General features: G+C 49.1%; 1 long non-coding RNA gene across 1 annotated transcript; it reads right to left on the bottom strand.

The window, feature by feature from the left end:
- Positions 1 to 614: 614 nt before the first annotated feature.
- LOC113938144 lies at positions 615 to 4,612 on the bottom strand. Its single transcript, XR_003524834.1, has 4 exons — positions 4,580 to 4,612; positions 2,648 to 2,815; positions 1,375 to 1,506; positions 615 to 936 (listed from the first exon to the last, which is right to left on the bottom strand). It is a non-coding gene; the product is annotated as an uncharacterized LOC113938144 (long non-coding RNA).
- Positions 4,613 to 7,970: the final 3,358 nt, after the last annotated feature.

The raw sequence follows: 7,970 nt of genomic DNA, 5'->3' as shown, positions 1-7,970 counted from the left end.
GTTCCAGATCTGCAAACGCAAGGTGTATGGCTTTGGGCACTGTCATTCTCTGTGTTTCCTTGGCAGAGAGATGGCAAGTGTGGATAAGGGGAGCTTTGAGATTCTTTACACTCTGATGGGCTGTGACTCTCTAACCTTAACGTGTCCCACTGTCGGGCAAGTGAAACCATGTTAACAACTGCTTGAATTCAATCAAAAGGGAAGTTTCCCCAGAGTTAGTGCTTTAAGTACGTTTCTCAGCAACACAGAGCTCTCCTGGCTGAGCAGCTAACCATTCCTCAGCCCCAGGAAGCGATTTTCTTCTGATAGTCCCATCAGGAACGCATTACCCACCTCGTAATTGGGAGGATCCAGGAGTGCCCAGAAAGGGACTTAATTGCTCTGAGATTGTGTTACTTTCCTGATTAAGTCACTTAATAAATGACCACATCAAGTAGCCTGAAGGAAGGCATTTCCTGAGAGGACCTAAATCACTTTTAATTTTCAGGGCTGTGTGTTTTCCTTTCGCAGCCTGGAGCTGCTGTGCCCAGCCTGCCATCTGAGAAACATTTCTTCAAGGTGTCAAAAGGACGTGTCATGCATTTGGAATGAGGGCTAAATTAAAAGGCCACACAACACATAGTCAGAGAAATAGTGAGATACTCCGGGCTGTTTCCAGTATAAACTACCCAGTTGGCAGTCTTTTCTTGAGGAGAAACAATGTGCAGTGGGACACTTGCCCAACATTTACCCCACACAAGCACAGACATGCACGCATGTACACACATGCACAAGCGCTCACACGTGCAGTCAGGAAGCGACATGTCAGGTCCCCTGAATTGGACATACCAATTAGCCACATGGGTTTTGGGGCTCCAGAAAGTGGGAAGATTGATGACAGGTAACTTGGTTCTTCTAGTTGTACTGAAAATGGCCCTGGGACCCTTGTCTCTTTGCCTTTTGAGAGAGAGAGAGAGAGAGAGAGAGAGAGGCTTGAGCTCTGTGATGGACTCACATAACATGTTCTATTTCTTAATTTGGTGCTGAGAGGTGAAATCAAGTGATTTCATCCAATTGCCTCCATTTCAAGATGAGGAAGGCAGTACCCAGAGAGGCCTGGGGACTTGCCCAAAGACACACAGCTAGAGAAAACTAGAGCCAGTCCAAGGACCCGGGTTTCTTGGTTCTTTGTGCCACAGAACCCTACCGTTCGAGGTTTGGGGGTATTGTTTACATCAGTGAGCAACCTCTGCTCTGCCCAGAAACTGGGCTGAATAGGCAACACGTCCTCCACCAGCTGGTGTCCCACCCCAGCCCCAGCCCCAGAGAAAGGACACTTGTAGCTAGTTCCCCTCACATGGCCCCCCATGAACTCTGCCCCCAGAATTCACACACCTTGTGTAGCCCCTCAGGTCCCGAACCTGGGCTGGCCTTTAAAGTAGCACCGTGTGACTTCTGAGACTCGTTAATAGACAGCCTTGCAGCTTCTGTCTTGACCTCTGGGAACACACGATCTGGAGAAAGGCCCTACGGTGTGAGAAGTCCGCCACCGTCAGACCGCCATGCTGTGAGGGAGCCTAGCCAGCACCACAGTGGGACTGTGCGGACACCATTCCCCCAGCTCTTCCCAACATCTGAGCCCAGGCACCAGGCACATGGATGAAGGAGTGCTTTTGGACGGATGTCCAGGCTGGTCGAGGCTTGCCACCATCGGAAGCCTACCGCATGAGGGACCGCAAGGGAGCACTGTCCAGCTAAGCCCAGTCAACCCACAGAAACCATGAGAAATGAGAATACATTGTTGTCTGAAGCCACTGCATTTTGGCGGTGGTTTGTGACCCAGCCGTAGATAACAGGGATGGGCACAGACATGTCGTGGCTTCCTCCAGCTCTGCCCTGCTGCTGGTCAGGGCCGCCTTTACCCCTTCCCCTCTGTCCCCAGTCCTCCTCTCCCTCACGCTGAAGTTCTCCCACCTCAGATAAGCCACAAGGCAGATAATTGAGAGCAGACTGCCTTGGCTACTGATTTTACCCCAGGGAGAAAACAAGTGCTTGCTACCAGCTGAGAAGTCCCAGCTGCTCACAGCATGTTCCGAAGCTGTGGGCTCTGGAGGAGCTGTTGGCCTTGCTTTGACTTCATGCCATTAAGAGACCATTTCTAGTACCTGCCAGGAACCTTCCGATACTTTGCAGTTCCCATTTCTGCTCTTTATCTAGCCTGGAGGGTGGTTTTGCTTTTCATTAAAAAAATGTCACCCTTTTTCCAATTAAGCTCTCACTGGGTGGGAGAGCCTGAGGCCAGCCCTTCCAAGACAAATGAGGTGAAAGGGCCAAACCCAGTTCCGTAACCAGCCCAGGAATGAGCAAACTTCCAGGAAGAGAGAAAACCACCAAGCCCTCCTGGGTCCTTTCCCAGACTCAGTAACATGCTCTGTCAACCTTTTCCTGGCCCTGGGGAACTAAGGGGCCATCTGGGATAAATGGACCAGAAGTTGGCCTTCAGAAAGCCTGGCGGGGGAGAGGACAAGGCGGTTTTCCAGAAAACTAGACCCAAACAAAACACAGTTTCTGGGCACCCACCGCCACCAGGCGCTGGGTGGGACACTCTCTCTTTGGGTATTTGAGTGAAAACTCTCTGCGATCTGAGGGCTCCTGGCCTGGTATTTACCTCAGGCTGAACTCTGGAATGTGGTGATCACTCATTCTTCCCATGGAGATCCATCACTATCTCTCTGCGATACCATCCCCCAGAGAAACGGAGGCTCAGAGAGGCTGCTGGGCAGGAGAGCCTCAGAGTGCTGAGAAGTAACTTCTCCTGCTCCCATAAGCTGCAGGACTTAGCAAACAAAAAGACAGGATGCCCAGTGAAATTTGAATTTCGGATAAACAACAAATACTTTTCTGGTCTGAATACGTCATGCAATACTTGGTTTATACGTATGTTAAAAAAAAATGATTCATTGTTTCCTGGAAATTCCAAATTTAACGGAGTGTTCTGTCTTTTGTCTGGGAATCAATCTATAGGGCTTTGGGTCATTCCTCATTTGACTAAAGGAGTCTGCTGCAGGGGGAAAAATGGGGGTAAGTTACTGATTTAGGTTAGTCCATTTGTTTGATTATTTTCCAGGAAAACCCAGAAGGAAAGAGACTCTCCCAGCTCCCCAAGGAGCCAACAGTGAGAGTCAGGACTGAAATTCACCTGTGTCATGTCTTTGATCCAATGTTACCCTCTCAGTGAGACTGTCCCTGATCACCTTTTAAAAACTGCACACTCCCCATTCCTGGGGATCTTCCCTATTTTATTTTTCTCCATATTCTGTACTTTATCTACTTTTTCTTTTATGGTCTCTCATTGCCCGCTAGAATGTAAGCTCCATGATGGCAGGCATCTTATTTGTTTTGTTCACATCTATAGCCGGAGCGCCCGATGCCTGGCACTTAGTTGGCCCTCAGTAACTTTTGTTGAATGGATGAACCAAAGAATCCGGGACTCACGGCTCTCAGTCAGAAGCTCTTCTCCCTACAGCCCTCGCTTTCCCGGTCATCTCTCTGTGGACCCCAGCCTCCTCGGAGCCAGGGAATTTATGCAACAGCTACCTTTGAGGGACCACATGAGAAGGCATGTCGAGGGCGGGATCAGGGAGGGCAGCCCTCAGAGTTTTGCCCCTTAAATCCTCACCACTCCCACTGCCATCCTGCTGGGTGTCAGGCAGGAGAGTGAGGGTACAGACTCCCAGGAGGGGGAGAATGGTGTGATTAGTGTGCAGAGGGGGCTTTCTTTGCAACGATGAGAACTTAGTCGACCGTGCTGGCCTGACAACCTCCCAGGTGGAGGGCTGATCCCCACCCCGAGCGTCTTTGGCCAGACCCCCAGCCCCACCCTGCCATCTACCCCATGGGAACTCCCTGGGCGCTGAAACTCAATGAGAAATCAGAGAGAGATTTGCGGTCCTGTGGGGTGGCTGGGTCAGGGAAAGAAGCCCACCCCATTACCAGAGACCTATCAAAGCCCCAGTCCCACGGGACAAATGTCTTCTTTTTAGAAAAGGAATGTCAAACACCTCTGCTGAGTCTTAGACTTTGTAAAAATAGTAAAATAGATTCTGAAGGAGATAAGAAAGAATAACAAAAGAATATATAACTGGGGAGCACAGGGGACCTTGGAGTTCCTCTAATCAGTCCCATTTCCAGATGAGGAAACGAAGGGCCTGGGAGGCTGGGATGGGCCAAGTTCATTTAGAGACTTGGGGGAGTCAAGGGGGCGAGGTGGGCCTGAGCTGGGGCCAGGTTCCCTCTCCCCTCTCTTGCCACCTACACACGTCGAGAAGTTATTGTTGTTGGACAACTCTGAAAATGGGTCTCAAGGGGTCAGATCTATTGTTTGGGGAGTTCGACTGCCCGTGAGGGGCTTAGGGTCTGCAAAACGGGGTATCTCTAGGGTTTATGGTGAGGGTGTCTCAGACAGGAAATGAAAGCAGAGCCTTGTCCCAAAGACAGCTATGGGCTGAGGGATTTACTTGCTCTTTTGCCACTACCTTGGACAGGCCTTGGATGGATGGATGGATGAGATCCTTGACTTTCGGGAGACTCCTTCGCTTACCTTGATGGGGTGTGAGGCCTTGGGTGAGCTCCCAGCATGTGTGAGGGAGCGTGAGGTGGGGGAGCTGGTACCTCACCCCATCACAATGGGGGAGAGGTCACAGAGGGCCACCCAGAAGGACATCCACAGATGAGGCTGGAGGGCCGGAGAGGGGAAGGGCCTTGTCCAGGTTTCCCCAGCTAGAGATTCCTCAATGGACACAAAGCATCTCCCTTTTACTGAGTTCTGACTAAGGCCAGCCATAGTGCTGAGCACATTACATATATCAGTTCATGTACAATTCTAACAGCAGTATGAGATTGATACAATTTATTTCCATGTAATAAATGAGGAAACAATGACTCAGAGACCTCAAATCTCTTGCCCAGAGTCACACAACTAGGAAGCAGCAGAGGAAGCATGAAAAATCTTTGCATGTTCAGCTTTTGTATACCTCTGGGGGCAGGCCAGAGAATGCCATGGTGTTTTTTTCTCAGCTGCTTACGGACCCAGCTGTGCCTTTGTACCAGCTTTCCCAAATTTTAGCATCATTGGTTTAACATGAAAACACATGCCACCTCAGATTTGCAGCCAGGGGTCCTGATTTATTTTGTTAATGATTATATTTATCAGTAGCCGTATTAGCGTGTTCTCTGAGTGTCCAGATTACAAAGTTTATAAAGAATTGTTTCCTTAATTGAAACATGTCAGGAGATTGCAGGTGCGAGTCAGTTAATTGTCTTTCCTTTCCAAATGGAAATTGACCTTAATTGTGAAATTTTGATCTACATATTTTATGCATTACACAAAACCCCCATTTTTTACATGAAGAGCTAGGAAGGCAGGTCTGTGGTTACATAATTGTTTTTAATGTAAGTGAATCAGTTAATTAATACTTGCAAAAAAAAAAACACCCAAGGTTTTTCAGGAAACATACAATTACAATCAATTTAAGTGTACAGCTACATTAATATGGTGACAAGTCCAGTAATAAAACTTAAGTGATTGCAGGCAAGTGCTGAGCAGATGTGTGAATAAGCAGGCGGACTGTGGGTGAGTATCAGACCATATCGGAAAGTGGAACAGTCGCTCCTGCACCCCTGCCTCCAGCCCCCAGTCTTAGTCCCCAGCGTCAGCCCCCCAGCCCTTGGCCTCCAGTTCCAGCCCCCAGCCCCCGGCCCCCAGCTCAGACTTCAGCCCCGGCCTCTTTTGCATGATTGTACAGCTGGATCCTGAAATAGGCCATAGACAGATCTGCTTACTATATGTTGATCAATATACAACCCACACATTTCGCAGTGATCTCCTTACTTTATTTATCTCCTAGCTATCAGCGAGAGTTATTTCTCAGCACAGAGAAAGTGGGCACCTCTCAAAGTGGTTAGAGTCCAGAATGGTCGGAGAGATCCAAGGAACCCACCGGAGCAGAGAAGACCGCTGGCCCCTCCCCGTCCTTCTTGGCCCTGCCATCACCTTCCCGAGATTCTCCATTACCGTATCGCCTATCAGGTGCCAGACAGGAGGATGACACCTCTTCAGGGAGCTGGGTGTGACTTTGACTCTGCTATTTTGCTCGTCAGCTGCATGACCTTGGGCAAGCTCACTCACCCTTTCTGGGCCTTAGTTTTTCTATCTGTCCAATGGGGAATTGTGGCAGTTTTAAAACATGTTGCGAAAATTCTTTGATACTCCTGCCATTGAGAAGTGGTGGGGCGGGGGGTGTCTATGTCCCTTATCCTTGAATCTGGGCCAATCTTAGTGACTCACTTGTAACCAGTAGAGTGTAGTAGAAAGTGACCCTGCATGACCTTGGAGACTAGATCAGAAAGCCCAGTTCTTCTGGGACACTTGCCTATGGAGCCCTGGGCCACCATGTAAGAAGTTCAAGTACCCTGAGGCTGCAATGGCGTGAGGAAGCCCAAGCCACATGGAGAGGGCACGTGCAGGTGCTCTGGCCGGAGGCCCCAGTTGACTCTCAGCGGCCGGCCAGCACCAACCGCCAGATGATTCTAGCCTCCAGCTGAGGCCCCAGACATCACATGGCCAAGTCAGGAGTATGTTATCTTCATTTCCTAATTTGCAGATATGTTGGGATGAGCAAATGAAATAATACACCAAAAAAACCTTTTGAAAGGCTGTATAAAGAGAGCTATTGTTTTTCGTGGTTATTTTTATTACGGTGTTCAGTCCTGTACTAAGTTATACAGAGAGAAAATAAGGTCTCTTCTCTCAAAGAGGCTATTCTAATGGGCAGAGAGAAGAACAAGAAACAGAAAAGAACAACAAATAATATAGATTAGGGCTAAATAGTAAGGTGTAAGGTACAGGCCAGGGGTGGTATGGCTGTTTATAGGAGGCAGGACAATGGTGGGGGTAAGGCGGAGAAGGGCCAAGAAAGGCTTCTGGGAGGATGGGGGACTCACCTTGAAGGATGGGGAAGGTTTGGGTTGCTAGAGAGGAGGGAGGGAGGATACGTTAGGCATGGGGAAACCAACTGAGCCAAGGCATCGACAAGGTAGCCTTGTCAAGGGGAGGGAAAGACTGGAAGCAGAGGGAACCTACATCATAGGACTGGATGGGGTCAGACAGGTCTACTTCATGAGGGCCCGAAAGCCAGCCAGCACTCAGATTCTTGTGTTTGCTGAATCCCTCTATGTAGGAAGATTTCATGGTCCCTCTTGGTCACCTTTTCTGATATTGTCATTGACTTCCTTGGCTTACAATGACCCTCCTTCTGTAAGAACTTCCTATTCTACCCATTCCTGGAATCCTTTGTGTCTGCTCCTGCCCCTGACCCATTGGCCAAAGCTGATTGGTCTGGGATGTATGCATGACCAAGCTGGGATCTCTGATTCCTTTTTTCTAAGAGTTTTGAAGCTCTGACCCACAGAAGATGAGAGTCGGCACCAAGTGCCTTGGACAGAAGGGCCCACCAATCCTGCTGCTCAGGCCCCCAGCTGCCCTGCTTCCTTCCTGCCTGGGGATGCAGCTCCCCATCGGATTCTGAGAGCCCTCTTGAGCCCTTCCAGGAAATGCTAAGCCCTCTCCCTACTCCTGTACTTATTTATTTACTTCTTTATTTAGCCAGCCACTGTTGGTGTCTGGCACCAGTGACCACAAGAAACTTAACCCATATGAACCACTGTTGAAGTGTGGATAGTGGTGAACAGGCCAAGGCCACCCCCACATCTTGTTTCGCCCCCTCACCAGCTGTGTGACTTTGGGCAGATCACCTTCTCTGAATCTTGGTTTCCTTATCAAAATGACACCAATAAGACCAAATGCTTAGGTTTCTTACGAGGATTTTAGGAGATGGTCTATGTATGGCATACATTCTGTTCTGGAGAAAAGCAAAACTTGTTAGCTACTGTTATTACTATAATTTGAGCTTAAAGAGTTGGAAGCAGGCTGC

The sequence above is a fragment of the Zalophus californianus genome, chromosome 8, assembly GCF_009762305.2.
Source record: "Zalophus californianus isolate mZalCal1 chromosome 8, mZalCal1.pri.v2, whole genome shotgun sequence".
NCBI classification, from domain to species: Eukaryota; Metazoa; Chordata; class Mammalia; order Carnivora; family Otariidae; genus Zalophus; species Zalophus californianus.
This window is presented reverse-complemented; position numbering and strand designations above follow the sequence as displayed.